The sequence below is a fragment of the Peromyscus eremicus genome, chromosome 8b (genome assembly GCF_949786415.1).
Source record: "Peromyscus eremicus chromosome 8b, PerEre_H2_v1, whole genome shotgun sequence".
In the NCBI taxonomy this organism is placed as follows: domain Eukaryota; kingdom Metazoa; phylum Chordata; class Mammalia; order Rodentia; family Cricetidae; genus Peromyscus; species Peromyscus eremicus.
In genome coordinates, this window is record NC_081424.1 from 22,542,580 (window position 1) to 22,569,030 (window position 26,451).

A 26,451-nucleotide genomic window follows, 5' to 3' on the forward strand; every position below is an offset into this window, starting at 1 on the left:
TTCTGGTTGGTCAATCACACTTCCTCTGGCCTCCAACTTACAAAGTTTGGGTAAACATTTAGTATATCTTTTTAAGAGCCTTTTCCAATGTGAGAGTTTGGGTTGTTGGAAAAAATCACAAAATACCTAAATTCATTTTTCTTTAAAGAAAATAAAAAAGAGCATCATAGTGATTATCATTTTGTGTTGCAAACACTGAAAAGAGTTGTAAACCCTAGTGTTGCCTGAGATTTGGTGGAAAAAAATCCCTCTCATCTATTAACTAAAAAAAAATGTAAACTGCATTGGCTTTTGTGGGGATTTACATGAGCTTATATATTTTCAGAAGTTTCATTATTGGGACTATAACAGAAATACAAAGCACCAGTATTAAAAGAAAGTGTGAACTTGTCAATTGCTGCATGTTAAATTTAAAACTGGTTGTCCAAGCTAAAGAGATGGCACAGTGAGTAAAATGACTTTCACACTTGCACTGTGGCACGTGGGTGCCCTCTCTTACACACACACAACAAACAAACAAACTTGCTGTTGTAGGGAAAAAAAAGAAACAAGTGAAACCTAATGGGGGAAGAATGTGCCCACTAACAGGCCAAATATATTTATGACACACTCAAACCATTATGAATAAGTCAATGAGAGAGATCTCAAGTCATTTCTGAAAACTTTCATGAAGTTTCCTTGATGAGAAAAGTGTGACCATCTACAGCACTCAGCAGCTTTCACAGAGGTATTCAGCAGAGGTCTAGGAATTCAATTGTTGAGTACCACCCAGGGTACACTCATAATGTGTGCTTTCTATTGGATATTAAAGCATCATTCAACCAGCTTACTTAGGAAAAAGCCAGTGGAGTAGTTAATGTGAACAGTCAGTGTAATAATTAAAGACTTCATTTAGAGCCACGGTTTCTCTTCCCAACTATTGGACCAGAGATGGAAGGAAGACCACCTGTTTCCTCTTCCTCATATGATGACTGGCTTCGGACTCCTCTAGCATCAAAGTGGTGATGCAAAAGAGAGTACGGATGGGGAAAGGACCAGAAAAGATTTTGGATGACTAATTTATCTAGATCTGGTACTTTAAAGTTTTGGGAGTGGTTGGAAGTGTACTTACTTCTAACAGACGGTTTGTGGATGCTGAGATAACTTTGCAGTACTTGATGTGTTTATGTGAAGTTTACTGGTTGTGGGCTGATGCAACTCTCTTGGCCTGACAGTTTCCAAATTCTTCCTCATTCCTTGAGCATCTGTTGGACTACCTTAGCATCTTTCTAGAGAGGCTTTCCCACCATTCTGGATAGGATAAACAATGCCACACTTGGGCAGGCTGTAGAACAGCTCCAATAGAAAAATACATTTATTTATTTGTTTGTATTCACTTATTGTGTGTACATATTCATTTATTTGTTTGTATTCACTTATTGTGTGTACATATTTGTCTATGTATGTGGCACATGTGTACTACTGTACTGTGCCCTTGTGGAGGTCAGAGGAAAACTTGAGGGAGCTGGTTCTCTTCTTCCACCATGTGGGTCCTAGGGAATCCAACTCAGGTCCTTGGGCTTGGTGATAAGTGTTCTTATCATTTATGATACATAGATTGTCCTTAGAAAATGATAACAACCTTAGCCTCGTGTTGACCAGTTTTGTTTTTTTTTCAAAAAAAGTCCTCTGCTCTACTGTCTCCTTCAGCAATTTACCCACCTTTTGGACTCTGTCATCATTTTGACAAGAATAGTGGCTTTTTCAGAAGTCTCAGTTACTGTCCTGGGGTTAGCAGTAAGCCTCCCGGCCACTCTTCAGTGGAGTGATAGTTGGCATACTTAATTGATAGCTCTCTGCAGAGAAAGTCTCTCTTCAATCATTAACTCCAGCCTTTTCAACCTCTACCCTTTTAAATATGTAAGATGTTCTGAAATTTGGTTCGAAGTCTCTGTCTTGTATGTTATGTCTAGGTGATCAAATAGCTGTGCCTTGAGTGAAATGGAGATAGAGTTACAGACTTATAATCTTTTGTTGTTGTTACTGAGACAGGATCTCTAATATCCCAGTCTAGCTGAAGATGGCTAAATTTCTGATCCACCTGCTTTAACTTCCAGGGTGCTGCAATTATAGGCACACACCACCACACCTAGTTTTATGGTACTGGGGATCAAGCGCTCTATGAACTTAGGTGCATCTCCATCCTTATATTCTTTCTGTCAATGTTCATCTTATTGAGTCTCCTTTTGTAGCCAAGACTGGCCTCAAACTTGCAATTTTCCTTCTTCAGCTTCCCAGCTGGTAAGATTGCAGAGGCACACCACCACATCTGGTTAAAAGAACATGAAACCAAAGGCACTTAAAAAAAATTAGTGGTATTAAGCATAGAACCCAGGGCCTCACACATGCTGGGCAAATGCTGTAACACTGAGCTAGATCTTAATACTTTGTAATCTTATGTAACAGTTTCCACATATAATCATCTGTATTCAATGATCTTCCCTTTACTGAATTTACTAGAAGTTCCAGATGTCATTCTCAAAGTAAGGGAAGTGGGAGTTATGGGAACACCTTAGAAACCATTTGTCACGACGTGATGAACAATGAATAAACATCAGATCCATATGGGTATCCATCTATGAGTATAGCTATGGGTCTATGCAAGATTTTACAACTATGGAGAAAACATGGACAAAGACACCGACCAGGGTTTGAAATTGGTCATTTTAGAAGGGGATTATAGAACATGTTAGCATAACAAAGAAGAAACAGGAGAGGAAAAAATGTAGTCACTAAAGAAAAATCACACAGGGGCTGAAGAGATGGATAGGCAGTTAAGATTACTTGCTGCTCTTGAGGAAGACTAGAATTGGGCTCCCCTACTCACCTCAAGAAGCTCACAACTGTCTGGATATCCAGCCCCAGGAGATCAGGTGCCTTTTTCCTGACTCTTTGGGCACCTGCATGGCCATGTCATATTAACACACACACACACACACACACACACACACACACACACACACACACACACACCATGCACATTCATAGTCATACTATACCAAGGCTATGTTTGCTTTAAATATGGTTTGCAGGATTAGGAGGTGGAGTTCAGTAAAGCGATGTCAAGAATACTAAAAGCCAAATGTAGAGTATTATTTTGGAGTTTCCCCGGGGTAGGGTGGGGAACAAGTAAAACTGTTGAACAGCTTCTTTGTAGTTCCGAATCCCAATATGTGGAAGTCAGTAACTGCAGATAAGATTGATGATGATATAACTTTTGTCATCTCTATGTACTGCTTATGAAATTGTCCAATGGGTTCAATTTGAAAGCAGGAGAAATTGAGCCAGTGAGTTGAATTAGAGCAGAAAGGTGCTCCTTCCAGGCCTGATGACCTGAGTTTATTCTCCAGGTCCCACCTGGTAGAAAGAACTGACTCCCACAAATTGTTCTGTACGCTTCGTACCTGGACTGGAGAGTTGGCTCAGTGGCTAAACCACTTGTTGCTCTTGCAGAGAACTAGGGTTCAATTCCCAGCACCCACCTGGTGGCTCACAACCGTTTGAAACCCCATTGCCTGGGAATCTGAAACCTTCTTAACATCGTGAGCACTAGGCAGGTATGAGGTGTATATACAAATATGCAAGCAAAACACTCATATGCATAAAATAATAAAAGGAATAAATCTAAAAGATATTTTTTGACCTTCATATCCAAGCTGTGACACATGCAACCCCCTTTCCACATACATACAAAGAAAGAATTAGATTTTTTTTCTTTCTGGTTTTTGGTTTTTGGAGACAGTGTTGCTTTGTGTAGTCTTGGCTGTCTTGGAACTTGCTCTGTAGACCATGCTGGCCTTGAATTCACAGAGATCCACCTGCCTCTGCCTCCTCCTGAGTGCTGAGGTTAAAGGGCCATGCTGCCACCACCTCCTGCCCCCTGCCCTCAACCTAGAAATTTTTTTTTTTTTTATGGAAACAAAAGGAAAGAGAATGAGGAAAGTCTTTTAGGTGTATTGCATTGGTAGACCTACAGAAACTGAGCATCTGTGAGATTCTCGTGGGTCTGTCTGCTTTAGAGGTCAAAGTCACCTTCCCGCATTCCTTGAACTCCTCTTGCTGGAGAATCAGAAGATTTCACACCTTTTCCAGTTTCTCTCTTCCTTCATCCAGACTCTTTATGCCTTCATACATTTAAATGTTTTAATTGAAAGGATTAGCAGTGTGTTCTAATTGACTTATTTAATAGTCTAGGGGGTTTGCATCCATCAGCAGGGCTGGTGAGATTTTAGGTGTAGTTGGTAATTCTGCTTTGTCAGGGGAGCTGTCAGTGGAACGGACCTTGTAGGTCAAACATGTGCAGACTTTCCACAGCACAGGTGACCGTCACTCTAAAACTGAATCATTGGCTTCCTTCTCAGCAAACTGACCTGGTCCCTCGGCATGGCCTTTACACTCTCTTTCTATGATAAATTCATGACCATCAGAAGATATTAATTTGACACTCACAGCATCGTGCCCTTCACAGTCACTACAGGTCTTTTAAACCATAAAACGTTGATCGCACAGGGACTGTAATCGTCTCCAGATGAGGCAAGGACACAGTTATCTTTCAAATGCTGGGACTACACATATGTGCCACCACTGTAGCATGAATCTTAGAAGGTCTTATTAATTAAAACAAATCCGAGCCAGATATTGGGGTGAACACTGGATGGTCAGAGAGACAGAGCAAGCCACAGCTAACCTCACCTGGCCAACTTCTCAGCTGATCTTGTTTCCTCAGACTGGAAGCCTCTGTGTCCTCATATCCGAATGGCTTTCAGCTGAACTGTGCTGCTCAAAACCTAAAAGCTTAACCAGCCAAATGCTTAACCAGGCCAAATGCTTCTAGTTTCTGGTCCTCACGCCTTATATACCTTTCTGCTTTCTACCACCACTCCCTGGGATTACAGGCTCGCTTCCTGGGATTAAAGGCGTGAGTCACCATGCTTGGCTATATCCTTGAACACATGGATTTCTGCCTCTGGAATGCTAGGATGAAAGGTGTGAGTGCCACCATTTTCTAGCCTTTGTATCTAGTGGCTGTTCTGTTTCTGACCCCAGATAAGTTTATTAGGGTGCACAATATTTTGGGGAACACAATTCCACCACACACTGCTCAGGAACTTTCTATTGCATTTCACTGTTTTCCTTTCTATGTGTCTGCCATTGAAAACTGTGGTTCGACTAAAGCCTATCAGACTGTCGCAGGACTCCCTTAACACGTCGCTTTTTAGTGATTTGAAAGGATTTTATTCATCTTTCTCTTTCCAGGGAAGAGTCTGCCACAAAAACAAGCCACATCACACACAAACTGCAATATCTGCTTAGAAGTCTCCTATTTTCTATCTCCCTCCTGATCTTCCCTTTCTTCTTCTCCTTTCTCCCTCTCCTTTTCCTGCCTCTTGTGTGTTATATAAATACACAAAGAGTGAAAAATCCAACACATGAACTTCACTCACAAATTCTTAACAAACCTCAGATGTGCTTCTCATTTAAGACCCAATGGCAGTCTCTTTCCAGTTGTTCTGCACACAGCTGCACGCCATGCTAGTCACAATTTCCCCTTTGCAAATATATGATTAAACACTGGCTTAAAGAAATATGAGGATGACTTCCTCCCATTTTCCTCAAATACAGTCTTTAGTATCTTAAGAATCTTTTTCTTATTTATCATGGCATTCTGAAGTGTTACTCTTAAAGCCATTGCTATTTATGTGTATATAAGACTCAGATGCAATCCCTGCCATCATGCAGAGGTACCATACCAAGTCTTGAAGCATGCATGCAGGCTTGCCTTCTAGAACACGTACCCTGCTTCTGCACCAAGCAGATTCATTCTTGATACTGACCACTGGCTGCCATTATGGCCCCAGCTGTTGTAACACTTTCCTGAATATACAGCAAAAAGGTATATGGTTCTAAATTATATCAAAAAGATATACAGAACATTGAATAGCATGTTCATGTCCCATCCCTTGCAGAACTGAAGTCCATGGAGTGGACTTGCCTTTGGTTACAGACTGACTACAACAGTGGTTCTCAAGCTTCCTAATGCTGTGACCCTTGAATAAAGTTATTCCTATTGTGGTGACCCCCAACCATACAATTATTTTGTTGCTACTTCATAACTGTAATTTTGCTACTGTTATGAATTATAATATAAATATCTGATAAGCAGGCTATCTGATATCACAGGTTGAGAACCACTGGATTACAATGAGATTGGGTTTCAAATGATTTTTTTTAACAACTTCATTCTGATTTTGGTTGTTCCTGAATGAGTCTTTACAGCAAGGTAGTTTGCATGAGTTATGCAGATTCACACCAAACAGACTATACAGTTTAATGAGTCTTCACTGTTCATTAAATGCCATTATAAGGTAACTAGAATGCAATTTCAAGGCTGTTCTTATGTGGTATGTTGGATAATTTTTTTTTTTTATAAAACCTGTGGCTTATCTTGAGAGCTGATACACTGGAATGAATTTTCATAAAACTAGTGGGAGTGGGGAGCTGTATTTTTTTAGCCATTCTAGATCAACCTTAAGACTTTGGTTTTCTGATTGATAAAAACAAGATCTTAAACTTTATGAAGTAAATTTTATTGTCCCCTTCATATAGTTAAGGACAATCTAAGATGATATTTATGGACTGTGACCACTGGAGCATATGAAGATAAACAAGTTACCAAGGCTTCTTAGATGTCTAAAATGTAGGGGAGAGGAACAGCATCACAGAGCTGTGGAAAAGGTCAAATGAAAACGTGTCTACAAAATTCTTAGCATGGTGTTGGACCACAGCAAGCCCTCAGTATGATCTCACCAGCGTTAAAGATCCCACATGTTCACCAGTTTCACATTGGAAATCTGAAAGGAGACAAGTGTTCTAGAGGGAACTTTGAGATGACCGATTGGCATCTCTCTTTACAAGAAACTTTCTGACTGATTTCAACTGAGTTAAATTCTCTTGGACCAAGAGTAAGAATTCCAGAGGTTCAAGGAAATACATTTTAACATTACAATAAAGAAATTATATTTATTTATTTATCTGTTTATGTATTTATTTTTGACTTCTGGCATGCTGACATCCTATTTGTGATAAAGTGTAAGACACAACTCTAATATACACCAACCCAGGCAATTAGAAATGTTTTACAAATATAAAAACAAATTGCATTTGTTGGCCTCCTAAGACAATAGAGCCCAAACCTAAAAGTAAAAATTACAAAGCACTCTTAATTTTTTTTTTTTTTTGAGACAGAGTTTCACTGTGGAGCCCTGGCTATCCTGGAACTTTCTCTGTAGACCAGGCTAGCTTCAAACTTACTGAGATCCACCTGCCACTGCCTCCCAAGTGCTGGTATTATAGGCATGTGCTACCACCACCCAGCTCACTGTTAATCTTTTGAAGAGAAGAACTTTGAATGAGTGATCTTTTGTCTTTGGAGACAAGTTGTGGGTAGTTCTGGGCCCAGTAACTTATGCTTAGCAAGCACGTTTTCAGCCGCTGTTATTGTATTCATTTTTGAAAATACATTTTTCCAATAGCTCCATAAGTAATGTGCACTGTGCCCATAACAATAGGGTAAGATGGTAACAACACAGAAGGTTTTGATTAGTTTTTATAGAAAGAACCAGAATGTCTTTTAAACAAAAGCCAACTCATTTCCAATTTCTTATCATTTTTACTGTCTTTCCTGAAAATAGATGGTAGAGACAGAAAGAGGTAAAAGAACTATGAAAAACAGAGTGGAAATGGAAAATACCTCTACACAGAATTTTTTTTTTTAAAGACTGAAATTGCAAAATAATACCAAACTTGGCAAAGTCTAAAGCAAATATGTTTTAAATTTGGCCCTGGGAGATTTCTGTGGTGTAATCCACAAAGGAAGACTGAGGAACGAGCCATCTCCATTTAGATCCTCCTTGATGGGACCTGTAATTTATGCCGTCTCTGGTTAGATCTGAGAGAAGAATTATGCCCATTTGTCTTCAAAAGAAGTTTTAAAGCAGAAAGCTAAGCAGGTATACAAAGGATTTTACATTAATAAAAATGTAATCGTCTTTCTTTGAAGTGAAATAACAGCATCCATCCAGGCTGCCTAATGCCGAAAGTATTTATCTTAAGCATGCAACTTTAAACAGTTTATGTAGGGAGGGCTGAACAGAGGTCAATGTGCCCAGCTGTCTGGCTTGATCCAGGTGTATATCAAAGCACCAGGATGATTGTCCCAAGGTCCCTTGATGAGTAGAGTGAATTTTGAAGGCATGTGTACTAGAGAATAAGGCAAGCACACAGTGTGTTCACAATGCTGAGCCAGAGGGTTCATTAATATTAATTTTTGAGAGATGACCCAGGCAGTTTGATTATGTGGCATGAGCAAACAACATTTTGCTGTGTGGAATTATAAAAGGAAGCCTTAATACTGGAGACAGGATAATTCATACAACTTTAGTACCAATCAACGGTGAGCTTAAGATTAAGGTGAGACATTTTCATTTAATTATCAGTTCAGTGTTTCTGGATGAACAGTGTAGCCTAGACACAAAAATTTGTTTTTGAGAATAAAGATGCAGTGATGGTAGAGCTCAACATTTTCGTATAGTTAATATACAAATGAGCTCCCAAGATAATTGGTATATATTCTGGGATGGTTTTCACCCAAGAATTGTAATTATGATTTTAATAGGATTGTTTTAAATTTTTCTTTCTTTCTTTTCTTTTCTTTTTTTTTTTTGAAATAAGACTTTATGTAGATAAAGCTGGCCAGTAACTTACTGTGTAGCTGAGGATGACCTTTGACCTCTGTCCCTCCAGTCTGTACCTCCCAAGTGCTGAGATTACAGGTGTGTTCACAACCACACATCTTTGATTTGAAAACTGTTCTATAAAATACATTTTCCCAGTTAGCAATGAGTTAAATTTCCATGCATATATTTGGAGACATATCTGAATCAAAACCATTAATGCAAGGTTGTATCTTCATTTTCATGCACCTTGGATCCAGGAACAGCTACAAGATTGAGTCTTACTTTCATTTATTTAATTAGTTAACTTTATTTTTTAGTTTTTTTTTTTTTTTTAAAGACAATATCTCATATTCCAAGCTTGCGTCAAGCTCCTCCTGATCTGTTCCCTCAGGGCTGAGATAACACATGTACCCCACAGCACCAGGCTTGCAACAAACTTTCAGAAGGGGCCTAGCTGTGAGACCTATCAGAAATTGAATTTCTACTAGGGTCACGGCATCATGGCATCACTGTTTTCACTTTGTGCATTTGATGTTTGTTTTGGAGTCAATCTAGAAGATGCTGATAAGGGATTAACCTCAGAGCAATGGCCCAGCATGCTTCCCTCTCATGCCTTCGAAATACATGCGCCATTCAATGTAGCCACTTAAAAGCCTGGGGAGTCTCATAGGATGTGGCATACTTCATCTAACTAAAAAGCCAGCGCTTAATAACTGAGGGTGTAGAAAAAAATGAGTAGAAGATAAGACACCATTCCACTTTTTTTTTAAATGAAGGCAAACTTTCAGCTCTAGAACTCTAAAACTTTTACAATATCTTCGATTATTGTATATTGGTTTCTGAGCTTGACTTTATAGTAGCTAAAGACATTTTTGTCAAATTATACTTTATTGGAAACTCCTGTGATTTTTTTTTCAAACATGCTCCAATAAACTCCATCAACTGCAATGTGTATTCACCATGCCTATTTTCCCTGCTGAGACATGAGAAAGGAACCGGTAGATACTAGGGGACATCACATAACCAAACAGCAGAAACGATGTCATATTGCAGACATAATCCAGAATTTTTTGGTTGTGCCTTCCCACTTCCTTATTTTTGTTTCTAGACTGAAATGATAAACAACACATCCCACTTCCTCTTTTTCTCTTAAAACCTAGTTATAGCTCTGTTTTTCTTGAGGTCAGTCAAAAAGCACCCTTCATTTAGAGGTTATGTGACCTCAGTGTAGGTGGCAAAACCATTCTCCATCTGGTTTCCTGAGACACATCAATAAAAGTGGACATTTTAGAACTGCTCTAGTTCCCAAAGGCAAGACAAAGTGAATTTTGGTAGCTTCCCAAATGATAGCTCAATGTAAGGGGTGCATACTTTTATAGGTAGTTGGTATATTAGTGTCTTTTCTACTGCTATGATAAAACACTATTGTAACTCATAAAAGAAAGCAATTAGTTGGGCTTAACTTTCCAGAGGGTTAGAGTTTGTGATACTGAAGTAAAGGCGTGGCACCAGGAACAACTGAGAGCTCACACCTCAAAATGTAAGCAAGAGGAGGAAGCATGTTGGGAATGGTAGGAGTCTTTTGAAACTTGAAGCCCTCCATCAATGACACACCTCCTCCAACATGGCTAATCCTTCCCCAATCCTTCCCAAATGGTTCCACCAACTGGAGACCAAGAATTCAAATATGTGAGCCAATGAGGGCTGTTTTCACTCAAACTGCCACAGTTGATATTCACCTCATAAAAACAAAACAAAATAAAAAACCCTAAAAGCCTAACTTGGAACAATTAGCACATAATCATGTGAGTTTTGTTTATTTATTACTGTGTGGAAGAAAAACAAAAATTCAAAAGTTCCTTTAGTGGTTAAGGATCAAGAAAAATGTATGATGTTTCCATTGATGATCCCTGAAGACTAGGTCTCTGCCATGGAAGTCTTAACAAGAGATCTGGTATTATTTAAAATCTGACAGGGAAGTATGATCATGTTCCAACAATTTGTCTCTTGGCGTTAATGGTTTTTAATCCATTGAGACAATTCATTTATCTCTTTCCAGGAGAAAGAAGATAAATCTTTTTGTAAATTTCTAAATGTCCATTAAAAATGGTAACATAAACCACTTCATACTGTTTGTGGAGAGTTAAACATTTTCCAGGGAGTCCACCTGATTTAAAGGGTTTAATATGAATTTATAATGACATGCTTTCAAAACTCTGGACTTTACGGTGAGGCTGAGGGGCTGCTAAACATTTGCACTTATCAATAACCCCCCCCCCCCAAGGTCTTATCACTGGCCTTCAACATTTGAGCATATTGAACAAGAGCCTGGGACACATATCCACATATGAACAATTATGTAGATTTACATTTAACATAGAAATGTGTCCTCTTAACGTGAACTTTTATTTCAGTGGGAACATCAAACAGTGATGCTTTTCCTGCAGACAGCTTTGCAAGAGGCAGCAACACCCAGCATAATAACTGGGAGGTCCTTGTTCACCTGTGTTATATGCTTTCCATGTACCTGCCAGCTGTAAGAACTTCCCATGTCTTCACCTTGGTAATCCTCTTAACAGTGTGTGAAGTAGTTACTAATTATCCTCCCCTCGTTAAATCTAAGGGAGGGCACGAAAAGATTCTAACTGCCTTGCCTGAGGTTGAGAAGCAAGAGAGTTGAAGAATTGGAATTTTGAATCCAGGAATTGAGTCCAGAGTCTGGCCATTTGTTAATATAACACACAGTCTCTTGAGACTGCACACTTTATTCCTCATAGTTCAAGGGCTCAAATGGGCAAATGAGGACAGTGTCCCTTCTCTTCATCTAAACTCAAATGAGTATATTTTATAAAATGGGATGGCAGGGCAGAGGAGAGGCTAAGGGAGGTTTAACTAACCCTGGGTATTTGAAGAGTCAAATGGAAACCTATTTCATAAGTAGTGGGTTAATAGCTTCCTAAATATGTACACCTAGCTGAGGAGCTATTTACAATTGATGGCTTCTTGGGAGAGGAGGGAGAAGCAATATTGTTTAAAAATGTAGCCCCTGGTAGATTGACCATATTCCAGTGGATGGTCCTAAATTCACGGGCAGCTCACATTGGACTCTGGGTTATGAAAATTTAAAAAAGCAAACACAGCATTGAGAGAGAATGTTAGAGAGAGAGAGAGAGAGAGAGAGAGAGAGAGAGAGAGAGAGAGAGAGAGAACTGCAACAAAGCAAAGCTTTCCTCTTGATCAAGAGGGTGGGTTTCTCCCCAAAGCAGAGTAGTAAGCGTGCGGAAATAGGACATGCACTTGGATTTTATTCTGTCTCAGGTGTTATTTATTAAGTGGCGCTGTGCAAGAGAAGCCATGAGGCACAAAGAAACCCACTATAAGAGTTTATTAAGGGAATAGAGAGGGGGTGTGCATAGGCCTATGGAATGACCATGCAGGAAGAGAAGAGAGGAATAGGTGGAACCCACTTTCATAGGCTCCTCCCCAACCTGCAATTCGTATATGGGCTTATGCAGCAATAGCACACATGTGTGCTATGCCAAGCATGCACATAGATTACACGATCACACAGTGCACTGATTACGTAGGACGTAAGGCCCTGGGATGACTAAGCATCTTCCCTGGCTGCTGGACAGCTCACACATGGTCATGGACCTGGGGGAGTGGCTAGGAATTCTAACATCAGGGAGTGGTTCTCTCCTTTCCCCATTGGCTGAGACCTGACCTCAGTCATTGAAGACTGGCTAGTTTTAAAGGGATGGACATAAGGGAGATGAAGAGGGATGGCTCAGTCACTTCAGTCTGAGAATGTAGCAAAGCATTTGTGAAAACAACGGTCTCATGGGGAGTCAAACATTTGCTTAGAAGTCCTACAAAGTGTGTGTGGGGGGATAAAAAGATTTTAATTCCTTGTTTTAAATACATTTAATAATATTGGATAAAATGACTAATATTTAATGTTTCTTAAAAGGGTAGATCTGGGAGGTATTGGGGAAGTAGTAGGTGGTAAATATAATCAAAATACACTATATATGAAATTCTCAAGGAATCTATATATATATATATGTTTAAAAATTTAAGATAAGAAATTTAAGTAGTGATAACAACTATGAGGAAAATGAAGGCAGTAGGAAGACAAAAATTATGAGCAGAAGGAATATTTTTGACAAGGTATTTGAAAAAAGATAAACAGGTTCAAAAACCTATAAAAGAGAATTCCAGATGGAAAGAACAAGAAATAGAAATGATAACTTGATTTTCTTTATGTTATTGTATTTTTGTCTAACTGTGAAGAAAATAAGGGAGCATAATCTTACCTTATTTATTTTAAATTCACCATTTCAGCTTGTATTAAGAATAGACCATGGTAGGTAAGTAAAAATGAAAGAAATGAGTATTTTGAAGGTAGATCCACTACCAAGTTTTGTAAGTGGACTGTATACAGAAAAGAAGGATCAGGAATGATTAATAAGTTCAAGAAACTGGCCGAGTAACGGCACTATTAATGTGTCTTGGTAAGATGGAAGATGAGCTTGGAGATTCAAAGATTGATCACTATTGCTTTGGAGAGAGTTTCTGTGCAGTAGATTTCAGAGAGTTGGGACAGGAAGTAGAAAGAATGTGAGCACATGCATATCTATTTTCATAGTCTACCAGACATATGACATAAGTTTGGGACAATAAATGAGAAAGTGATGATACAGAGCTTAACGGGAGATATATGGAAATTAGCATCCTTGATTAAATAAGAGAAGAGAGATAGACTGTATGGTAACAGGAGTTGCCTGACCTAATTATCCAGTATAATAAGAGAAAGTTTATTCACAGACATAGAAACAATGGGGTTTTCAAAGTAACACAACACAGACTTTAAAAATAAGTTTGATTTTGGAAGTTACATAAAATCAGAAAAATAATTAGCAAGAAAGTTGATAATATCCTTTTTCTGATAGAAAAGTAATCTTGTCACAAAAATAGAGTACAAGTTTCAGGAAATGTCTGATGCATACGAAAACTTGGAGTTGCAAACTTAAAATGAGATCTCAGCATGTTTGTGCATTTTCTCTAGTCACATTTACCTGCCCTGGCAGACAATGATGGATTTAACCTGAGTTGGAGTTTTGCAAAGTCTTTCAATAGAAGGCTACATTGGTAAGATAACTAAATTTGTGTGAAAAACAAACAAACAAACAAACAAAACAAAAACATGTTCTCAGGGTGGAAATATAAAATCTTTGTGGAGTTAAGTGAGAAGTAATCAGTTCAGAAGCATGAGGGGTTATTGATAGAGTCAACAGAGTTGAGTTTCAGTGTAACCTATATAATTGTTACAGTGAAAGACAGAGACTAAGTTAAGTGGAGCGCTATAAGTGATGCTAAGAGTAAGCTGTTAGTCTCCCTCTCAGAGAGGATTCTCGTGGCAAATGGTGGATGAGTGGAGGGATCAGTAGCCAAGTGGGATGGATAGAAGACTAGGGTGCCAAGAAAGGTGGTCAAAGAACTGAGAAGTGGGATTATGTAGTCTGCTTCTGTGAAGAGTGTTGTGTCTCTAAAAATTATGATGGCCATGGTAATAGAAGGAAAAAGATAAGACAGTCACATTTTCAGTGCAGAGAAAATGACGTAGAGAGAAGTGAGTGACAGCAGCTGGGTGAATATTGCAGAATGGAGACTAACAGTATGACCCCGAAGAGATCAGGGCTGCTTTGAAGGTAGGTGGTGGTGTCTGATGACAAAAAGATGTGCATTCTAATGTATATGAAAAATGACACATGGTAAAAATCAAAAGCGTGTGCTGGGGTCAGAGGACACATTTCTGCATTAAAGAGTATGTGTAAACTAATACAGGGAAAACTCAGATGGAAAGTATCACTAATATGCAATGTTGGTCCAACGCTTAGAAGTGTACTTGCTATCTTGTAACAATACGGCAAGTTAAATATTTATTGTCTCATAGATAGTGGAGGAACAAAGCTTCTGGAGGTTGAGAATATGCCTCAGATTGTCACAAATGTACAGTAGAAAGAACTCAATTTGAACCCGGATTTAACTGATCAGAGAATCTGAACTTCTTTTATCATATTGTTTATTCCTTCACCTTATCTATGTGGAAGAAAAAAATGTATTTAGATGATAAAAAAAGATGCCACGGTGAACCTGCAAGATACCCCAGCCTTACTCTCATGTATTCTAAAAAAGCATTTATCAGTGTTGGTTGAAAATCGAAAATGCAAAAAGCACCATGGGGAGGCAGGGGGGTGGGGGAAGCAAGAGAGAAACCTCCAGCTTCTGGCATCCTCTTCCCTATTTATGAGGATGTGTACAAGTTTACACATACACACAGAGACCACTAGATAAAGTTAGTGTTTTAATGTTGAACGGATGTCCCATGTAAGAGGTATAATGGTAAAGTGTCTAGGAGAGAAGCCACTGTGGACTGGAGGCAATAGGAAGGTTCCATCGAAGATAAAGGATGAAGGTCATCCAGAATGACAGGAGCAAAGATGATATTTTAAGTAGAAGTGAGACTACAGAGCCACTTCCGGCCTGTCAGATCTGCCTGAAGCTTGTGGAGTGTTTATAGGTGTGTTATTGTGGCCTTGCTTACATTGGCTGTTTGCTTTGTTTTGTCCATGTTCCTCTTGTCTTCCTTAGGGGTTTGAAGAACTTGCCTCAAGTTCTTTAGTAGTTGCCAGTGTAATTAGCAGACAGCTTTGCAAACGTGAGAAGAATATAAAGAAACATCTTTGGACCCTGCTTTGTTTCTGTGGGAGAGGTTATCTTTAGTTTGAGGGTAGTACTAATAACTGACAATGAAGCGTGTATCCAACGGAACTATCGTTTATAATTTTTTGGAATTGATCATTAAATATGATTTTCAAAAATTTTTCTACATATAAAATTTCATTGTGGTTTGGCAAAAAAACTATTTTGTTATGAACCTTATCTTCATTGGAAAATCCAATGGAAACTCAATGAGTCTTATCTCGGACTTTTATAACTCCTTACAGATATTTATTATTTCTTATTTCCTATCATTTAGTTCAAGACAAGTAAAAAGTGGTGCATTCTTCTTTTATTTGTACCTTCATCAGGAAGATGATAGTTTCCAAACTGAGATGGTTTAAGGATCATTTAACTCGATATCCCATTGAATTCATGTGTTGTAGGATGCCAGCTCTCTCAGACATTGTCTTCTCAGTTCGACTCTTGCCCTAATAAAACTGTTCCTGAAGTTCATCCCCACGCTTAGTCTGCATCTTTCAACATGGCCCTACTTTTCCTTCCTTGTTTCTTTTCTAGACCAAATTTACTAATAGATTCATGGGAGGTTGTCAACTTTTAAAAACAGTATAGATAACTTCTCTTTGTCATATACTCATGTATCATATATATATATATATATATATATATATATATATATATATGTGTACATGCCTAATGCCCACAGCTCCCATCTGCCAATGACTCACATCAAAGAACAGCTACATCTTAACCAATATCAGGTAAAGGAGACAGGGATAATATCCAAATTCCGTTCTATGTTGTAGTATAAAGAATAAATCTAAACTTTTAGTATTTAAACAAAATGTTTTAAAGGCCTATTTTCAAGAGTGATTAAACATTAATAAAAGTACAAGTTTGTGAATATTTGAATTTGAAGGTAGCAATTTCAGATACGTAATGTCGTGGTCTCTTCACATATGTATATAGATACATATATGAATACATAAGAATTTTTGTACACTTACACGGACAAATATATAATATGTAGTTTACATATTCACATAAGATTATTTAGGACATATTTGATTTGTTATATATTAGGAATTATTTTAAATGGCTTGCAAACAGTTACTGATTTATTCAAAACACTATGGTACACTAAGTAGATTGCTGTTAGTTTATGGATTAAAGTTGATTGGTTGATGAGTATTGTTAGTTTAAATGAACGTTCCTCAAGGTTACAACAGAGTTATTAAGTGGAAGAGCTTGAATTTGAATCTGAGTTACTAGCATTAGAGTCCTTAATTTTCTTGCTTTTCTGTTTTGTTTGTTTGATCCTTAAAAGATATAAGGAACCATCATTTATCATTATTCTTGTGTATTAATATTCATGTAAAGAGCCAACCAAACTTCCATAGCTTAGTTGTCTGAAAACTGTATGTTGCAGAATGTATTGGATGGGAACTAATTAAATTAGTGGATTGAACAGGGTCTTTCAATATGTAATTTAGTTATGAGTTGGGGATCACTAAATACTGGGCCAACTCAAGACAAGTGAATGATATCTTTCTTCATGTACAATTTCTAGGCCAGTTCTTAGCAAAAGGATGAGAGCACCCACAAAACTTACAGATACTAATTAGTAGCAGGAAATTAAAGTTGATCATATGCATAAACACATGGAATTTATAGTCAGGTTAGAAGCATGCTGATCCTATAAAATTACTTATCACTGCATTTTGTGATTTGCAGTAGTTATCTTTTGCCTGCCTTGGGTAATAACTTGAGGCAGAGACAGCAGGTGAGAGGGTGCAGAGGCACTTTTTCAAGGAGCTTTGAGAGAAAATGGGAAGACCACAACTGAACCGTCATCTGAGTCTTTCTCCTGGGCTATCATGGACTCCTGGAAGTTGCCATCAATTATTTAGGCCTTTCCTCATTTGTTTGTATTCCTAGATGAAAGTCCACTGGATCCTAGAAATCCAAGGGAATATGCTGTGGGATGGTCTGTATGTCAAATGTGTTGCTGATTGGTCAATAAATAAATCACTGATTGGCCAGTGGCCAGGCAGGAAGTATAGGCGGGACTAACAGAGGAGAATTGAGAGAACAGGAAGCTGGGTGAGAGAGACACTGCCAGCCGCCACCATGACAAGCCACATGTGAAGATCCCGGTAAGCCACGAGCCATGTGGCAAGGTACAGATTAATAGAAATGGATTAATTTAAGCCGTAAGAACAGTTAGCAAGAAGCCTGCCACGGCCGTACAGTTTGTAACCAATATAAGTCTCTGTGTTTACTTGGTTGGGTCTGAGTGGATGTGGGACTGGCGGGTGAGAGAGATTTGTCCTGACTGTTGGCCAGGCAGGAAAACTCAAGCTACAGGAATACATGCTCCTTACGTTAAATAAGCTGAGGAAAGGGACTCCCCAATGGGCCTAGTGCCCACAGCTCCCATCCACAAATGACTCACATTAAAGAGCAGCTACATCCCTGTGTCCTTTTTCTGATACTGGTTAAGATTTGAAAGCTTACCTGAGAAAATGATTCAGGACATGGAAAGACAGAGGGACTAATTTTGAAAATACATATGTATACACACATACATGTGTGTGTGTGTGTGTGTGTGTGTGTGTGTATATATTTATGCTCAGAATTATATAAGTAATATATAATCATACAATTAATATATAATATCAATATAATATATAATATCAATAGAACCATATTATAATTAATATATTAATATAATATATAATTAGTATATTACATATGTATTTACTGGATTATGTGTTTTAGTGAGCCCAAGATAGTATTTGAATACACTGAAACACATTCTATTGTGTGTGGAGAAAGATTGTTTGACCAGGACTTTATATGAAATGTTCCTCCTATATCTCCCTATTTCCCCCCAAATAACACAAACAAATCTGCTTACTGTGTTGTGTATTGGTTTGGAGATCTGGGATAAGAAGTGTAAATTCGTTTAAGGGTAATCCTTTCTATTACCGTATATTGATTATATAAAATATTGGGTTTCATTATTATATTTCACATATATAATAGTACACTCTGATAATATTCACCTTCATCCGTTGGTCTGTGTACTTTCTATTTTCTTACTAATAGTCCTTCCCTAATAAATCCCTTTCTCAGTTCTTGCCTAGGTTCTTGATTTTTGTGGAAAATAATTCTAGATGAGGTAAATCAACACATTTTTATTCTAACCTTCAATTTTTACACTAATTAGCTGCATGATTTTGATGGAAGTTTGTAATTCCCCCTTGTTCTAATCTACAAAAAGACATAACACCATCTCTCATATTTCTCTGTCTATTTGTGTTCATTAAATGATAGAACCAATGCATAGCCCAAGAAAGTCTTGCTTCTTCTGAATGCTCCATCCTTCTGTTTGGATAGTAAATGTCTCACAAAGGCCCATGTATTAAAAGTTTGACATCTAGATTGGTACTATCGGGAATCAGTGAACTTTAAGAGGTAGAGCCTGGAGGGGAGGTCTTTGGGTCACTGCAGAAATGACTTCAAAGGAAATTGTGGAATCTTGATCTCTTTCTCCCCCTCCCTCTGCCCCTCTCTTCTCCTCTCTCCCTCCCTCCCTCCCTCCCTCCCTCCCTCCCTCCCTCCCTCCCTCCCTCCCCCTCTCTGTTCTTTTCTCTCTCTCTAGCTCCTCTCATTTCTCCTTCTTACTTCTTGGCTGGGTATGAGGCGAGCAATCTTACTCTGCAACGTTTTCTAAAGCAATAAAGCCAAATAACCTCAGACTCCAGCTCCAAAACTGTGAGCCCAAACAATGCTTTTTCTTTTACAAATTGATTATCACAGGTATTTGTTATAGTGATGAAATTTGAGTAATGCACACTCTTCTCATGATTTTACATACTGGTGAAGAGTACATTATAATAAATACTAGGGGAAAATGAAATGTGTGCATGTGGTAGAAGTATCTAGTGCCTTTTTTTAATTTTAAAGATAAAATATTAATGATGCAATTAGATTTACACATAGATTATTTTCTTTATACTCATAATTAAATGGAACTGTGAATTAAAAATAAGACTTACCCAAAGTAATTTTTTTTTTTTTTTACTAGAGAACACTAAACTGGCCGTGCGGTGGTAGTACACGCCTTTAATCCCAGCACTCAGGAAGCAGAGCCCGGCAGATCTCTGTGAGTTCGAGGCCAGCCTGGTCTACAAAGCGAGTTCCAGGACAGGCTCCAAAGCTACACAGAGAAACCCTGTCTTGAAAAAAAAGAACACTATACTGAGGTCATTGCTCATTGACTCTTCAGGAAGTACTATGACATACTCTCTAGCCACATGGAAGCAGATATCAGATAACCATGACAACAGTGATGAATATTAGTATAATACCATTCACACCCAGGCATTCATAGGATTTACTATGATAAATCCTAACAACTGTCGTGGGTGATAGAGGTCATTATTATTTTCATTCCATAAACAGGGAAATGGACCAAGGCAGATAAATTTTCCCAGCATCACACAATGAGGGAAGGACAGCTGCGTTTGACCTGGGTCATCTGAACTCATACTCTGGAGTGTTCCCATTCACTGTATTTCATTTCCAAAAACAATGAAAGGGAGGGAGGGAGGGAGGGAGGGAGAGAGAGAGGGAGGGAGGGAGAGAGGGAGGGAGGGAAGGAAGAGAGAGAGAGAGAGAGAGAGAGAGAGAGAGAGAGAGAGAGAGAGAGAGAGGATGTGAATCACTTGATTTTCCCCCTAGCTCCAGCATCGAAGTTGAAAAGAAGAGAGGCCTCTCAGGCAGGATAAAACTTGGAAATAGTAAAAATCATTGACTAAATTTTAGAGCCTGTATTTCACACCAGCTATTGTTTTAAAATCTTTGCACAGATTGATTCTTTTAATGCTTAAAGCAACCTTAAAACCCTAAGAGACATCATTCACTACTTCATCCCACAGGCACCACTGAATACTTACTTGCCCGTGCCTTTACAGTGAGTTAATTGAACATTTGTATGTGAACCCAGGGTCTCTGACTTCAGGGGTTTTGGCATGATTACTTACACTGTGCCTCTTTCACAAGCTGGCCTTAGATACACTTTGGGGAGATTTTTGGCATTGATGCTGAAGGCTAGGCAGATAGGTTACAGAAAAATAAAGTCACTGTGGATTGTGTTGAAAATCAAGAGGGAGATGGAGGACTAGTAAGGCAGACAAGGCAGATTGGTCTTGCTAGGCACATAGCAGGACTCTGATTCGTAAGGGCAATGGGCAGAACCAGCTAACACACTTCCAGAAAGACAATGGAATAAAGAGGTGGGACTTACCTAATCATTGGGTGGGAAATACGAGGTTGTACCATAAAAGCAAATAAAGCAAAACAGTACCAGTGCCTATGTGCTAATTTTGTAGATAAATCATAATGGGATGACTAGCACGTGTTCACGTGAGTGAGACAGAGTGGGATAGTCAAGGCAGGGGCTCTCAGCATCTACACTCTATCTCAACACTGATCCATAGGAAAGAATGACTTTCTAATCTGTGTTCTAATCTGCAGCAGCTCGTACCCCATTTAATGTGGTATGAATTAGATAACTTATCAGTGTTGTTGGGAAGAAAGACTTCAGTAATAATAAATTAACTTACTAGGATGAAGTTGAATTCATATTCAAGGGCAAGGAGGAACTAGTGTGTCAAGAGACATGGGACAGCTGTGAGGTTGGGTGTCTAACACTCTTTCTAGATGTTTCTTCTGGGATGGACATTTTCCTGGATCCACTAGGCTTTATTAACCCTCCCTGCACCAAAGTGCTATTCTAAGCTGATCTTCACTGTAGCTACTTGTCCCCCCTACCCCCTACCCCCCCCCCCCCCCCCCGCATCCAGTTCGGTATTTTCTTTATGGCTTGAATTATTCACACTCTCCAGTTTCTGTCACATAGTCAACAGTGGTCTAAAAAGCTCCTTCGGTCATACTTCTTTGTTTTTCTACTTCATTTATCCACTGTCTCCATTCCTATAGCTCTCGATGATAGAAATTGTCATTTTAATGCATTTCTCTTTTTATTTTGTACAGCAGATGAACATTGTGGGTATGTATGCTTTTGTGATAATTTACACTTATGTCATTATTTCAGATTGCTATATTTCTTTCATTTTTAAAATCGCTTGATATTGTGTGTTTTAAACACGTGTTCATGTCCTTTTGTCATTCCTAGTCCTTTGATTCCAACAGTGACACAATATCTCCTTGTTTGTTTCCAGCAGGGTGGATTCTGCCCTGTAAATAACATATTACATGATTTCAAAAGGGCTGAATCTCCCAGTCTGTGAGCCCAGAAAAGCTTAGGTGGGAATTTCTCTGGCACAGATATCAGCCGTTTGGTTGCCTGTTTCCTTCCTAACTGCTCTCCAGAATGGTGTGTTTTCAATTCATGTATTTACATGGATTATGTACTTCGGGAGTGCAAGTGTCTTACTCATTTGTAGATCTGTACTACCCAGCTCAATACAAAGAAAATGTTTAGTGTAAGTGCATTGAATAAACGAGTGGGACCAGATACGTCAGTCCAGTTAATTCGAAAGGAAAGCAGTAGGGTCAGATAAAAATGAGACCCACGTGGCTTAATTTACCTACATGGAGACTCTTTCAGTTTGCCAGTGAGAAAGAGAAAAACACTGTTCAAAAGTTGCCAGAGCTTCGGGACGCTGTGTCCTGTCTTTGAACTGCTGTCTACTCAGACGAGTGGAAGTGATTTCTATTATACTGAGTAAAAAGGACATGCTCCGTGGAGCTTCCCATGATTGTTCCAAGAGCAAACTGTACTTCCCACAGCCCTTCTCCCAGAAATCAACACTGTTTCCTCTCTCACTCTACCTTCCGGTTTAAAAAAAAAGAAAAAGAAAAAGGAAAGACAGTTCCTGTTTGTGACGAACAGAGGTCGGGTTCTCCGTGGGAATGTTCACAAAGAATTGACATCCTCGGCAGACAATGTCACAGTGTCACAGGGCACGTTTTCCCTCTCACATTGGGTCCCCATGTGGAATGTGTGCAGCCTGGGATATCCATCAGGGGATGACAGACTTATGGCAACGTTGTGGGTCAGTGCCAAACCAACTGGGAGATGGCCATGGGTGGCTATGTACAATAAAATGACACAGGATTCTGGATTGAAATCAAGGCTGCTGGGGCAAGAGTAGGAATATTGCTAAAATAATCCTAAAGCATTTCCTAGGAAATAAAACATGAGTCTAGGATTTAAAGGGAACCAGTGCAAAAACTGTCTTGATTTTTCCATTTCTTATGCCAGGAAAATTTAAATGAGAATAAAAGTGGTTAAGTCCACCACTTAGCACCATCTCTAATGTTTAAATTTTACACCATGTCTTTATCACCGATAATACTGAAATTTTTTTTAAATTTTTCTGCTATGTTTTTTTTTTAATTTTTATTTTGCAATACACTTAAGTTCTACATACAGGCACAGATTCCCTTGTTCTCCCCCCTCCCGCCCCTCTCACCTTCCCCCCAGCCCGCCCCCCAATCCAATCTCCTCCAGGGCAAATACTGAAATTTTTAACTATATATTTAATGTCTTAGCATGGTTTCTGCTGTAGTCAACAACTTTGGGAGGATGGGTTCATTTGGCCTACACTTCCATATTGTAGTTCATCTTCAGGGTCAGGAGCCCACAGCAGGAACTTAGAGGCAAGAATTGAAGCAGAGACCACGGAGGAGAGCTGCTTACTGGCTTGTGTCTGTGGCTTGCTCAGTCAATTTTCTTGGTCTCTCTCTCTCTCTCTTTCTTTTTTGTGTGTTTTCATTTTTGAGAGAGAGAGTTTCTCTGTGTAGCCATGGCTATCCTGGATCTCACTCTTAGAGCAAACTGGCCTCGAACTCGCAGAGATCCACCTACTTCTGCCTCCTGAGTGCTGGAATTAAAGGCGTGTGCCACCACCACCGCCTGACCTCAGTCAGCTTTCTTAAATAACCCAGGACCACCTGCCCAGGTGGGTTGGACCATCCCACATCAACCATTAATAAAGAAAGTACCCTACAGACATGCCCATGGACCAACGTGATGGAGGTGATTCCTCAACTGACGGTCCCTCTTCACAGGTGGCTCCAGTTTGTATCATTGACAAAAGCTAATTGGCACACTTAGTGTCCAAGGTGTGTTTGCCTCAAGTAGGAAGGGAAACTATTTAATAGTAAAATGGTAATAGCTTGAGAGTAAGACAGAAAAATGTCTTTTTCTTTTTATATTGTTGTGAAGAAATATCTGATTCAAATGGAGGGAAGAAAAATTGATTCTGAAGTTTCTGTCCATGTTCAGTCCACACACTTGGGCAAAATGTCAGAGCAGTAAGTCACAGAGGATCTTCTCCATGGTGGACAAGAAGCAAGAGAAGAAGTATACAGGAAGCAGTTAGAGAGATATAGGTCCCAAGTATATACCCTCAGTGACCCACTTTCTCCTCCTGGGATCCACTTCTTAACTTTCATCATCTGTCAATAATACTATCAAGTGATTTATCTATTTGTTAGGTCAGAGTTGTCAGGATTGGACACACCCAGAGGTATTCATCAGTAATCCTCTACTGAGATTAATTGACAGTCTTAGCTGATAATTGAACCTGAGATCATCTGAGAACCTGGGAAACCATGTTCCAGCATTAGTTTTGGTAAGAGGCTGGGTGATGTAACATTTCCAGGGGGAGGGCTTTGGTATCCGTAAGGCAAATGGAATATGCTGGATAACAAACAGTAAAGTCTATTGTGAAGTTAGTAAAACCTTGGAAATTTCATTAAATCTTATGAGTTTCCTCTCACAGGGGTTGGGTGAAATGAAGCAGCTGATCCAGAATTTTATATCAATTTTGAAATTACATTGCTCACCAGGAAACTTCATAAAAAAAGAAAAAGATAGTTTTCATTTTTACACCTGCTCAGCAGGTTGTATGTCCAAGATGAGCATTATGACACATAGTAAAGATTAAGACAAAGTTGGAGAATCCCCAATACAGTGATGGATATGAGTACGTCAGAACAAAGAAAGTTCTTTTCAAACGTCCTGGCCTCTGGAACCTTTTCTTAATGAGATTTGTCTGACTATGTGATCAAAATAGCTGCTAAGGCATAATACCTTACAGACATACCCTGAAAAAACAGAACAAAACAAAAAAAAACCATCATTTCTGAGCAATTAGTCACCACATCTGGCGTTAAAGGGTAACACCGACTTTTTCATCCCTGATCCATTTGGTCTGTTTCTACTTCTCAGCATCACACTGGACCACTATTCTGAACCATGATTTGCAGACATAGCAGATGGGCAGGCAGAAGAACAGCAGGACTGCTTACCTGGTGTGTCAGTGAGTCACTCTACTGGAGATATGTGAGTTTCAACTCCCCTTCTGTATGATGAAACTTTGTTTAAAGTCAATACACAAAGTAGTAAGTAGCTGACGGACGGTCCGTCAATGTTGGGGTCTCTCTTCCTTTGATGTGCTAGCTTAATAGTTTTTCAGTAATGGTAGGTTTTTTCCTAGTGACTCCCTGGAAAAATACTTTCAACGGATACCTGTATTAAGAAAAGAATCCTTTATTTAAGAGAAGGAAAAGGAAGAGGAGCAGAGGAAAAGATGATGTAGGGAAACATCTGCTATGTTTTGCCAGCTTTCATTGCTGTACCAAATTACCACAGAGTTTAAACAGCAGAAACACGCTTCTCACACGTCCAGAAGCTAGACAGGCCACTATCACGGTGCCACAAACGCATTTCTAGTCTGAAGAACTTTGGCTGCCATCTTGTCATGCATTCACATAACTTCTTTGAGTCTGTATGGGAAAAGAGCAACAAGGTCTCTTATTAGACATTTACAAGGTCCAGTATCATCCAGAGAGCTCCAGCCTCATGGCTTCCTTCAGCCTTCTCTATGTTCCAAATGTGTCATCTACAGATATCATCACATTGAGGATGAAGGCATCAACACGCAGCTTTACAATGACATTTTTAATGCGTTGTAGAAGACAATTCCTTACCCAGTCTCTGCATATTTTAAAAAAAACAAACAGACTGCCAGCCTTCTTCTGGACTCACTTTTCAAAAATCTCATAAAAAAAAAAAAAACAGGCATCAGGGTGGTGTATGTGTTTAATACCAGCACTCTGGAGGCAGAGGAACGGGGATTGCTGAGAGTTAGAGGCCAGCCTGGTCACACACCGAGTTCAAGGACATCCACATCTACTTGAGACCTTGTCTTATGTATGTATTACAAAACAAATAGCTTTGAAAGATGGTTAATATCATTCTTAGGAGGAAAAAAAGCAGTTTTCTTTTTCAACCAGTTCAATAACTGTAATGCTTTTTTTCTGAATTAGAGTAGCTGTACTACTACTCTAATAGTAGTTTTGGAGGGCAAGACCTCCTAAACTCAGGATTTCGCTTCTGACACAATCTTTTGAACACGTCTTCTGGTCTTTGTTATGTTACCTGTGGAATTTAAGCCCCAAGAATTAGTGCAGATATCTTGGTTCCAGCTATTACTGTGATCAGTAAACCATATTTGTTTTGTCCTGGTTTCATGTCTTAGCCAACATCCTTGAATTTACAGAGACTAGCTTGTAGCTTGCTAGCAGGTTAAAATCACTACCCTTTTTTACAGTTCTTCATACTATTGAAGCCATAAACAAGAAGTGACTGAACAAATCAGAAAGTAATATACATGGTAAGGCAAAAAAAATGTAAATTTGAGTATGTAAGTGGACCATAAGCATATTATTAATACTGTTATATGGTGATATATTGTTCATGCTGAAATGTGATTTTATTTGTATGTTAATAAATAAAGTTGTCTGGGGATGAGAGCTAATAGCAAGCCATAGCAGAAGCTGGGCAGTGGTGGCATACATTTAATCATGACAGGCAGATCTCTGTGTATAC

The 26,451-nt window shown here is 38.9% G+C and overlaps 1 long non-coding RNA gene across 1 annotated transcript; it reads left to right on the forward strand.

Moving 5' to 3' along the window:
• Positions 1 to 22,495: 22,495 nt before the first annotated feature.
• LOC131918348 (uncharacterized) lies at positions 22,496 to 26,237 on the forward strand. Its single transcript, XR_009380959.1, has 4 exons — positions 22,496 to 22,606; positions 24,054 to 24,190; positions 24,790 to 24,903; positions 26,174 to 26,237. It is a non-coding gene; the product is annotated as an uncharacterized LOC131918348 (long non-coding RNA).
• The last annotated feature ends 214 nt before the right edge of the window (positions 26,238 to 26,451 follow it).